The following is a 12500-nucleotide window of genomic DNA, read 5'->3' as shown; positions in this document are numbered from 1 at the left end:
GGTTGGAATCGACCTGGCCTTGCTTTAGACGGGGCTAGCGTTCGATCCTAAGTTTGAACTAGAAATTTATTTGTATTTGAGCACGATGTTGTGTTGATATTTATCCATATATATATATATATATATATATATATATATATATATATATATATATATATATACTGTATATATATATAATATGTGTATATATACATATGTACTGTATATATACATATGTATGTATATATATATATATATATATATATATATATATATATATATCATATATCATATATATATATCATATATCATATATAATATTATGTGTGCATATATATATATATGTTTTTCCGATGTAAATTCATAAATATATATATATATATATATATATATATATATATATATATATATATCATATGTAATATTATGTGTGCATATATATATATGTTTTTCCGATGTAAATTCATAAATATATATATATATATATATATATATATATATATATATGTATATATACATATATATATATATATATATATATATATATGTATATATATATATATATATATATATATATATATATATATATATATACATATATATATATATATATATATATATATATATATATATATATATATATATATATATATGAATTATATCATACCCACCAACAGCTTGATTTTCCGGTGATACTAGAACATTTTTCCTTTTTCAGAGAGTGGCTCGGCAGGTTGGTGAGGAGGGTGGAGAAGAGGGTGAAGTAGGTGGAGAGGAGGCTGGAGAGGAGGGTGGAGAAGTAGGTGGAGAGGAGGCTGGAGAGGAGGGTGGAGAAGTAGGTGGAGAGGAGGCTGGAGAGGAGGGTGGAGAAGTAGGTGGAGAGGAGGCTGGAGAGGAGGCTGGAGAAGTAGGTGGAGAGGAGGCTGGAGAGGAGGGTGGAGAAGTAGGTGGAGAGGAGGCTGGAGAGGAGGGTGGAGAAGTAGGTGGAGAGGAGGCTGGAGAGGAGGGTGGAGAAGGGGCTGGAGAGGGGGCTGGAGAGGAGGGTGGAGAAGGAGGCGTTGAGGAGAGTGTAAGTAATTCTGCAATTGAACTTTTAATTTCTATTTACATGCATTTGATCTCAGTGAAATATCGGTGATATTTGGTCGCTGGGGAGGTGTGAAATTCAATGATAATTCCTAGGAAATTTCTCCAAAATTCTTATTATTGAACTGGGTATATATCTCATAAATTAACAAGTAAACCATAACAAAATGTTTATAGAGAAATATTCTAATATTTTTTTCTTTCTTTTCCAGTGGGTTCCAAACTGCGTAAAGGTAAGTTAATGTGATTTGTTATTAGAGCTTCGGTATTTTCTAACAAAGTCATTAGTAGGTAATGTCTACCTCTGTTTCTTTGTCTCTCAGTTGACAAAAATCTTAAGAATGGACGAACGAATTAAAAAAATAATGACATACAAAGGTCCTTTTGTGGTAAAGATACACTCACTATTCTTCATTTCAAAGTACGTGATCAAGCCAATGAAAATGGATTGATAATGAAAACATGACCAGTATTTAAAGCAGTTGTATATCAAACATACGAGTCCACTGACGTAACAGAAGCCACCAAACTAATCTCAACAATCCATCAATTTCGACTCAATATTTGACCTACGATTGAAAATTGCATCAAAACCTCTTTATTGTAGGTTTAATTTATTGCTGATAACAACATTTGTGAATCGTTCACACTAATGAAAAAAAAATTCAGTCTATATTTATTGTAGGAAAGAGTAAAAGTAGATATTCAGCCTATTACTCATATAAGTAATCTCTCTCTCTCTCTCTCTCTCTCTCTCTCTCTCTCTCTCTCTCTCTCTCTCTCTCTCTCATACACACACACACACACACACACACACACACATATATATATATATATATATATATATATATATATATATATATATATATATATATATACTGTCTATGTGTGTGCGTGTGTATTAGCAGCACATCATAGAACTTGCAAAGATTGCTTACCAAAATGCACGAAATATCATTTGAGATTACTCTCAAGATAAATAGAAGAAAGGCAGAAATGATGAGAACCTAATATGGAATGGAAGATAAAATATTATTTAAATGATAAAGGATTAATAAGTTGGAATCAATATCTTTTGGAACTGTGATCTCTAATACAGGGTCATTAGAATTAAGGTTTAAGAAAAGATTTAAAATAGCCTGAAAATTATATATAAAACTCAGGTAATATATCAGTTTAGTGAGATCAGTGTTACTGTATGGACACCAGTCGTGGTATGACAATGAAACAGTATCCAACAGATTTTGTAGATTTGAGAGCAAAGTCCACGGGAGAATATTGGGTGTTAAATGGCAGGACAGGATTAGAAATGAAGCCATAAAAGAGATTATTTGAGTGCCATAAGAGGGATTAGTTTACCAAACATTTAACCGAGCTCCACGAGTCAGTAAAATACATTAAAGTATAAGCCGAATCTCCTTTAAGATTTAGAACACACTCACACACATATGTAACCTACATAAATGCACATTTATAAACTTGTACAAAAACAACATGTGCATTCAACAGTTTCCGTCGTCACAATGCCGGACAGGGCAGATTGGTCAGCGTGTGAGACAGACTAAATTCTCAGAGCAAAGCAATCTATTATATTTGGTCATGACTGGTAAACTTTATGTGATCACGACGATAACCAAACCATTTCAGCACGTTTAGATGTTCCAACTCAAGTGTGTCCCTGAGTTTGTCTATTGTTAATTACTCATGACGAATGTTATTCTCTTTTATTTGAATATTCTTTTGTGCCCTGTCCTTATCTTAGATATTCTGTAATATTTCCACAAGTGTCATTCATATTTACTCAGTTTCAAGCTTTCGATTGATACTCTCTTATCTTTTGCAGAGGTGGGAAAAGCTGGAGAAACTTTGGAACAAGGTATGATATGTTTTTGCCCAATAGTTTAGCATCTTAAATAAGGTTTTGGATTTTGAAATGTATGCAATTAAACATAGATATGCACACACATGAAGGACACATTCTCCGTTCAAAATCACCGAGTTTTTTCATTGTGCAATGGCAACTTAAGACTCAACTAAATGTTGTTCTGTCTAGTGTTGTTTAAAAGAACTTTTATTTTCCCAATCACAAAGATCAAACATTTTCCCCAAAGGAACAATAGTAATATTTCTGAGGAAATCAGATATCAAATACTGGATTTTATTCTGTGGTATAACGTACATTGGATGTTATGTGACGACAGGTGTGAGAGTGTCCAGTTGTTTACTTAAATTGATATTGAATTTGAAATGTTTTTATTTTTTCAGTTTAATGAGAAGTGTTCAGCAAGATAGAGGATTGAATAAAAGAAGAAAGGCAAGTCTAAAAGGAGCTTTGGAAATATATCTTCGGTATCTTAATTGTAAATCTTAAATGGGAATATGCTTGAAATTTACCCTTGTAAAACCAATTGTTTAGAGTTATTAATCTCTGCAACAGTTCTTTGTTGGATTATGGAATAAAAGTAAAACTTACCATTATTTTTTCTGAACCCTTTCCTACTTCAAATCTCTAAGATTTCACTTGATATGCATCAACACAAAATAGAAATTAAATCAAAAGTAGAAATATTATTGCACATCGACTCTACGATCATAAAAAGGTATTTGATTATGTTTAATAGACTAAAAGCTTGATGTAAGATATGGAATGCTCCCACTAGACATCCTTAGAAAAACTGAAGATATTAAGGTTTTCAAAAGGAGACTGAAGACTTTCTTGATTTCCAAGTGCTTTGACAATGTTGATTCTACAATAAACACAGAGTTCGATGAGTGATACTCTTAAGACCTAAGAATGTATATGACAAACAGATCTAGTAGGTCCTGTAGGATGCAGGGTTCCACGATGGAATAGGTCCAGGAAACCAGCCGTTCCAGTAGTCCTGGATAGGACTAACTGAAAACTGACGACCAAACGAAAGAACGAGTGCACAGCAGGTTTGAATGTTATATAATTGCAGAGTTTGAATTGCTTCTGCTGTACCAACCGTGTGTCACACGATCGTACATAAATTATTTTGTATATATTATGCTTGTATCTGCGCTCTTCCCTCGCACTAAAAAGAACCTGAATAATCATGTCTCCGATTTTCCTCTGTAACATTGTCTGTCTTGTGAACATGAAAAGGCCTGTTGCCTCGAGGTTTTGTATATAAAGGAGAGTGTTCTATAATAAACTACTCAGTTGACTGCTTCCTGCCTTTGAGTCCTAACCTTTCTCTCGGCCCGTCACATTGGTGACCCCAGAAGTCGACTCGCTTCCACCGCCTTCCAGCCCCACCCCCTCGCCCCTCCATCGTTGGTACTATGGCGGACTCTACAGCAGTTGGCGCTACGGCCGCTCCATTCAAACTTTCATCGTTTGCCAGCGGAGAGGCGTTTGCTTGGTTTCAGCGCGCAGAAGTCCAGTTTCGCATCAGGGGCGTGAGTCGCTCAACCACCAAAGCAGATTATGTTCTCGCGGCGATACCCGAGGACACCTTCCCAGAAATATCGACTGGCTTTGTGAACAAGGAGACACCCCAATAGCGTATGACGCCCTCAAAACATACCTTCTGCAGCAGTACTCGCCGTCGCCAGCTCTCGCACAAACCGTTGGGGGACCAAAGGGCTTCACTTGCCCTCAGGGAAATGACCAGTATCCCTCGCCTTCAACCTGCCGCAGACGGCTCTCCTCGTGAGGTGAACCTACTTCGTGCCCTTTGGATACGCCGTTTACAAGGACCTATACGCGCTGCCATACCCGATGTCGATAGTTTACCCATAAAGGACTTGATGACCAAAGCCGAAGCCCTTATGGACAGCCACTTCAAGACCTCCATCAACGCCTCCACCCCTGACGAAGAGGATGCCTATCCAACGACAACCGAAGCTGACATGAATGCCGTAGAACATACACGCCTACCCCGTGATGTGCCGAAGCAGTGACAAAGCTGCCCACGACCCACCAATCGCTCGCGCCCCAACCAACGACTTCTACAGCCACTTACTACCTCCCATCCACCGCAGTATTGCTACTACCACTTCAGATTCGGGGCAACCGCGAAGAAATGTGCAAAGGATTGTCAGTGGCCAAAAAACGTGTAAGTAGGCCATCGCTCGTGGCAGTGACCTCCCGTGTTTCTAATCTTTTCTTTTTACAGGATGCAGGAACGGGCGTGCGATTTTTGGTAGACACGGGTGCTTGTCGTTCTCTTTTGCCAAGGAAACTCTTCAAGGCACGACATAGTCTGTCTACATCTGCCGACGTCCGCTTGGTAGCTGCCAACGGATCTGCGATACCCACCTACGGTTACGAGAACCTCACATTATCATTCGGAAACGGTAAATTCAATTGGAAGTTTCTCATTGCTGACGTCACATTGCCAATCCTCGGTGCGGATTTCCTCTCTCATTTCCACCTTCTGGTTGATGTCGCCCACCGACGATTGGTCAACGCAGGCTTGTACTTGTCGACACCTCTTCAACCCGCCCCCTTTAACCTCGCTCTCCACACCAGCGCACCCACGGATGCCTACGCCCACCTCCTCACGTCGTACCCAGAAGTTTTCCGTCCAGAACTTCACCAAACGCCCACGGTTCCTGCCAAGCACGGTATTTTTCACCATATCAAGACGACGGGATCCCCAGTCTTCGCAAAATTCAGACGTCTGGCACCGGAACGATTGGCAGCCGCCAAACAGACGTTCGCCGAAATGGAGGAAATGGGCCTTTGCCAAAAGACCTCCAGCCCATGGTCGTCACCCTAACACATCGTTCTGAAGAAAGACGGCTCCCTCCGTCCGTGCCGGGATTACAGGTGCCTGAACATGCAAACAGAACCGGATCACTACCCCCTCCCAAACATTGCCGACGTGACCTCCTACCTGCACAAAGCGAAGGTTTTCTCTTCGCTCGACCTCCTGAAGGGGTATTATCAGGTGCCTATGAACCCAGAAGACATCCCCAAGACCGCCATCACCACTCCGTTTGGTATATACACCTTCAATTACTCCTGTTTTGGCCTTCGTAATGCTGGGGCCACGTTTCAACGTCTCATGGATGGCATCTTAGGGGACCTCCCTTTCTGTGTATGTTATGTGGACGACATACTTGTGTTCTCCTCCTCAAAAGAGGAACACCTCCGTCACCTGCGCATCGTGCTCGACCGCCTGCAACAAAACGGCCTTGTAGTCCGGTACGACAAGTGTACCTTTGGCGCCAACGAAGTGTCGATCTTAGGGCACCGCATCACTCCTGAAGGAGTCCACCCCCTCCCTGAGAAGGTAGCAGCCGTTCAGGACTTCCCCGTGCCCTCGACCGTCAAAGCTCTGCAGGAATTCTTGGGCATGATCAACTATTATCACCGTTTTCTGCCAGCCATTGCCGCCACTCTTGCTCCCCTCTACGCCTCCCTCAAGGGCAAGCCAAAGGACCTGAAGTGGGGTCCCCTTCAAGAAGCAGCCTTCTGCAATGCAAAAAAGGCCCTATCAACTGCTGCGGCTCTCACTTTTCCTATCCCACATGCCCCTCTCCTTCTCTCCGATGCCAGCGACGTCGCTATTGGTGCAGTACTCGAGCAGGTGGTCAACGGCTCGGGCCGCCCATTGGCCTTCTTCAGCAGAAAACTGTCCAAGACAGAATCGGGTTATTCTACCTTCGATCGAGAATTGCTGCCGGTGCACTTGGCTGTCTGTCACTTTCGTCATTTTTTAGAAGGTACGCCCTTCGTCATTCGCACAGACCACATGCCTCTGGTGCAAGCCTTCACTCGACATTCTGACGCCTGGTCTGCCCGTCAACGCCGACACCTCTCCGCCGTGGCTGAATACAATTGCACCCTTCAATACGTCCCTGGGAAAATAAATCCTGTTGCCGATGCCCTGTCAAGAAACACGTTGGCTGCCGTTCAACTGGGATTGGATTACAACGCCTTGGCTGAAGCCTAACGACAGGATCCAGAGTATCAAGCATGTAGGACATCCTGCACGTCCCTCCGTTGGGAAGACTTTCCCCTCGAAGACTCCAACACCACCCTCCTCTGTGACGTCAGTACTGGTAGACCGCGACCTTGGATTCCTGCTCCCATGCTCTGGCAGGTGTTTGATTTCATTCACGGCCTTTCACATCCCTCGTGCCGTTCTACTGCACAGCTGCTGAAGGCAAAGTTCATTTGGCACTGCATTTCTAAGGATGCTAAGGATTAGGTCCGCGCCTGTACTTCTTGCCAAACTTCCAAAGTACATCGACACATGGATTCAGGAGTAGGCACCTTTCCTCAACCTCAGCGTCGTTTCGCACACATTCACGTCGACGTTGTAGGCCCCCTACCCACATCACAAGGACATCGTTACCTGTTTACCGTCATTGACCGCTCCACTCGTTGGCCTGAAGCCATTCCCATGGAAACTGCAACGTCCGCCTCATGTACATCTGCCTTACTCTCAGTATGGATTTCAAGATTTGGTATCCCTGAGCATATTACTTCTGACAGGGGAACCACTTTCACCTCTCAATTGTGGACATCATTAGCGAATCTCCTGGGCATCACCCTACATCAGACAACGGCCTACAACCCCGCTGCCAATGGAATGGTGGAACGTTTTTATCGCACCCTCAAAGCAGCTTTGATGTCCCGCTGCAAGGATTGCAACTGGTTTACTCAGCTTCCCTGGGTCCTCCTGGGACTAAGGACCACTCCTAAAGACGCCCTCAACGTCTCGGCAGCTGAAATGGTGTATGGCGACCCGTTGGTCGTCCCTCTCGAAATTTTTCCTTCTACAACCTCCTCCGACGATCTCCAGCGCATACGTCACGTCGTGGGAAAATTTACTCCATGCCGCCAGACTTACAAGCCCCCAGCGAAGCATCACATACCAACGGACTTGCACTTTGCAACGCACGTCTTCCTGCGCAACGACACTAGCAAGCCACCGCTAACGCCCCCTTACACGGGCCCTTTCCTTGTGATCCGACGCAGTCCGAAAGCATTTCTACTAAACATTCGTGGCAAAGAAGACTGGGTCTCCATTGATCGTCTAAAAACTGCTTATCTTCTGCCAAATGACCCGCCTACAGTTCGCCTCTTTAGATCAGGGCGCCCTATTTAACCTGTACAGTATGTCATTTTTAGGGGGGGATTCATGTACCAACCGTGTGTCATACGACCGTACATAAATTATTTTGTATATATTTGCTTGTATCTGCGCTCTTCCCTAGCACTAAAAAGAACCTGAATAATCATGTTTCCGGTTTTCCTCTGTAACATTGTCTGTCTTGTGAACATGAAAAAGCCTGTGGCCTCGAGGTTTTGTATATAAAGGAGAGTGTTCTATAATAAACTACTCAGTTGATTGCTTCCTGCCTTTGAGTCCCAACCTTTCTCTCGGCCCGTCACACTGCACTCACAAATTGCTAGTTATTTTCGTGCCAATAAATCAAGAGCTGTCAGCATTAAAAACTTGTTTTCCATATATATCGTAGGTTGCACCTTGGTGCCAAATGACCTTTCTGGCAATGTAACCAGGATATGAAGCCAAAATTGAAAAATCTTGAGCCTTTTAATATAATTCTATAGGTAGGCTAACCATTGCAGAAAGTATCATTGGACTAATCAGCTAATAAGATTAAAACTTGAAAATCAAATCATTGTAAAATGGCTACACATAATTTTTCACCCAATTTGTGAATAAAAAACCTTTGATATACAAGAAATTAAGATTATTCCTAAGTTCTGATAGCGATAATAAACTCAAGGCACAATGGGGGGATTGTGTGATATACGTGAAAGATACCAAGTTCAGGAAGCTAACTAGTACGAGCACTCGGTAGAGCATACCTTCACCTATATCATGTATATTTCAAGATAGACAATTGAATTATGCACATTTTGGCACTAGTTTTGTGCAAATGAGATAAAAATTTATCACGATATTGCAAAAAGACGTTTTTGATCTTTTCGTTACCTTGACCTTGACATTTGACCCAATCGCTTCCATAGTCAAATTATCCTTGGATCATAGTGTGGCGGGATGTTGCAAAACAACCCCCCACACCTTTGAATCACTCTAACTGACAATTGTCCCACAACGCAAACTTTCCCCTTACTTTATGAACTGAACTCTTGGACAGAAGGAAAATTGAAACAAAACATATCCTTAAAACTATATTTCTTAAACTAAAATAAATCATTAACTATCCGCAATCAAAATAAACACTTAAAACTAATCAAAACTTAACATTATATATATATAATAACCAAAACACCATTCATATAATAAAAAAAAACTATCAAAACTTAACATTAACCGCACACCCCCAACACCAAAAATAGATATGTGTATATATAATATTACGAGACCAACACTCCTTCACAGAAAGCCGAACTGTCTTTACGGCACAGTACACAATAACACAGCTCTGTGATCAACAGTCCGCTGGGTGGCAATTTGCCATAACCGCCTCGGTGATTGGGGTGGTCGTTATAATCATAATCATCATCACCATCATAATCATCATCACCATCATCATCATCATAAACATCATCATCATCAGCAATCTAAATTCACAGGCCTAGGTCATCAACAGTTCAGCAATCCAAAAAAACAGTCCAAACAAAATCAGTTACAGGCCAGGTCATCAACAGTAAATCCACTTTCAAAAAGTAACTCTCCAAAGGAGGAATCACGGCCTGCCAAAATAAAAAAGAAAAACACTTACGAACACTCCTAACTAACTTAACTATCGCACTATAATCAAAGATAAATAATAAACTGTTCCTATCATTCACAATCACGACAAGCAAATACAAACAAAACTGTACTTACTTTTTAAATAAATAAACACTTCCACGCTGGTAAAATAATAATGAATTTAATCCAGCATTTACACACGCAACTGCCTTAAGCTGCAGTCAAATCAAAATAAGCATTCACCCAAGACATTCACCACTGTCGTAACTTAACTAAAACATAAACAAACAATCTCATTTGTACCAACAGTCTTTCTCACAACAAACAATCGATACACTAACTACCTCTCTCTCTCTCTCTCTCTCTCTCTCTCTCTCTCTCTCTCTCTCTCTCTCTCTCTCTCTCTCTCTCTCTCTCTCTCTCAGGATTTGGCAAAAAACAAAAATAAAAATAAAACAAAAATTAATCCTCCACAATATCCAACCATCTCACCAAATTTTGAGATTAGGTCAAATAGTTTTTGAGTTATGCAGATCACAAACAAACATAAATAAAGAGGGGAAATGCCACCACTACTATATCATGATGTACATCACATGATAGACAAGTGAATTTTGCAAATTTAAGCACTAGTTTCATGCCAATCAGATAAAAAATGACCACAATATGGCAAAAATACGTTTTTGACCTTTTCGTGACCTTAATTTTTAAGCCAATCACTCCCAAAATCTGATCAAATTGTTCTTGGATCATGGACAATAATCCAACCAAATTTCACGCTATTGGGTCGAATAATCTTTGAGTTATGCGAATCACAAACACACAGACACACGCCTATCAAAACGGAGTTAGCGAGGGTAAATTACTAAAGCCTCAAACCTCAAGTTATATCTCCCAAGAACATTCCTCCTTCACATACTAACCCCTCATCAGTACCACCCACATCATCACTCCCCCTTCCGACGTAATAGCTGTTTATTCTTGATTCGCAAAATTTGTGGGACTTATGATATTCAACAAATAAATAAACTCGCAATATGCATCAAGGTTGAGTATAGTTACTACTGCATACACACCCATGCCTATATACATACGTACATGAACTTCATACATATATGCACACACATGTATGTAGACATGCATATTCCACTTCCCTTTCTCTATATGTATTAAACCCAATTTATTACATACATAAATAAAGATTCGACTTTCCTTTCTCATGTTACAAGGGTAAATTCGACATATTTCACCCCCTATTTCTCTTTCCAAGATAACACATATAACTATCACGAGTTGAAAACAAAAATGAGATTATGTGAAAACTCTCTGCAGCACAAATAGTTTTAATCACATCTTCGACGCAAATTTCATCGCTCGCTAATCATTAGCAAAGAATTAAGTGTAATAGACACGTAGAATACTTTAAATATGTTTTAATTCACAAAATTGAAACCGGATGTAGTTTGCACATGAACTATTTATCGTCATCATGAATATTTCAACTAAAATACTGCAAAAGTAAGTTGACAATAACCTTTATATTTAAGTAACACTGAAGGCGTGTTTCTCCGTCTCCCCAACTTCGAGCAAAACTGAGGGTAACGACCTTTGCTTGAGACAGTTCGAATAACAGACGAAGAATCAATAGCTCTTCAGGTAAGCTTTATGCCATATATAATGAGGTGATTACCGTTATCTGTCGACTGCATTACGAATAATTTAACTAATGAAATCATTCAATACAAATTAATTTTATCAGCGATGGAATGTTAGGAAAAATGGTGTTTTCCAGTACGTTCGTGGATTAAATTAGAGTCTGCTGTCTTAAAGATTTTTCTAGTCATTTTCCTTAAAATGACTAAGATCTTATTTTTACCTTTAAAATTTCTCACAAATCCTCAAATGTAACTTTATATAATCAACATGGGTTCGGGCTGGTTAAATGGGACCTTAAAACGGGCCAGTCCTGCGAATGTGGAGAAAATACCCAGACCATCAATCAGTAACACAAGCAATACTTAACAAAATGCAAATAACCTAATTGTGTGCCTCGGACAGCTAAAATGTCCCCGTTGGGTGAAAAATTCCCTAAAATTGGTAGAGAAAGTCCAATATTTGCTTCAGCCAATCAGGGACCTCCACAGTACTCTTAGTTTCTGTGGTTCTCTCCATTAGCTGAAAACATTTCATTTTGAATAGGATATATTTAAGTAGTTCTTCGATAGACAACTTAGCGTATGATAGACCTTCAAAGAGAGATTTGTATGAACCCAATTAAATATATGTCTGCGAAACGTATATGTTATTCTTATTGTATTAATTTTCTTCTTCTTCTTTGCCCTTTACTAAACAACACGTATGCATCTATCTAAAAAAGGGGGTTCAAGTAAAAGTGTTTTTAGCAAATATTACGAATTAATGCCGATATGATTATTATCTAACTTTAAATGTGTAATGATAAAAATCAATCTGGATTTGATAGAGAATAAGAAAACCACTGATTATTCAAACCTTTCTCACCTAAACCAAAAGCATATTTGCGAGAATATTCAACAAACTTTTTTCAAAATATACTTCTTCTTCTTCTTCTTCTTCTTCTTCTTCTTCTTCTTCTTCTTCTTCTTCTTCTTCTTCTTCTTCACGGAGCCACTAATTAGACGTCACGTGCTAGGGCCGAGGTATCTACTGCACGTGTTTGCTGCATCTTTATCAGCTTTGAAATTACAATGTTTCGACCAATCAAAGCATTTTTTCATCTCTTTCCAT

General features: G+C 40.0%; 2 long non-coding RNA genes across 2 annotated transcripts in view; both read left to right on the top strand.

Moving 5' to 3' along the window:
- The window catches only part of LOC137620105 (uncharacterized), a 4065-nt gene extending 3245 nt beyond the window's left edge, over positions 1-820 (top strand). Inside the window, exon 4 of the long non-coding RNA XR_011039982.1 lies at positions 698-820. This is a non-coding gene — a long non-coding RNA (uncharacterized lncRNA). The remainder of the gene's footprint in view (positions 1-697) is intronic.
- A 149-nt stretch (positions 821-969) lies between these two features.
- LOC137620104 (uncharacterized) lies at positions 970-3738 on the top strand. Its single transcript, XR_011039981.1, has 4 exons — positions 970-1048; positions 1278-1298; positions 2909-2941; positions 3331-3738. It is a non-coding gene; the product is annotated as an uncharacterized lncRNA (long non-coding RNA).
- Positions 3739-12500: the final 8762 nt, after the last annotated feature.

The sequence above is a fragment of the Palaemon carinicauda genome, chromosome 26, assembly GCF_036898095.1.
Source record: "Palaemon carinicauda isolate YSFRI2023 chromosome 26, ASM3689809v2, whole genome shotgun sequence".
In the NCBI taxonomy this organism is placed as follows: domain Eukaryota; kingdom Metazoa; phylum Arthropoda; class Malacostraca; order Decapoda; family Palaemonidae; genus Palaemon; species Palaemon carinicauda.
This window is presented reverse-complemented; position numbering and strand designations above follow the sequence as displayed.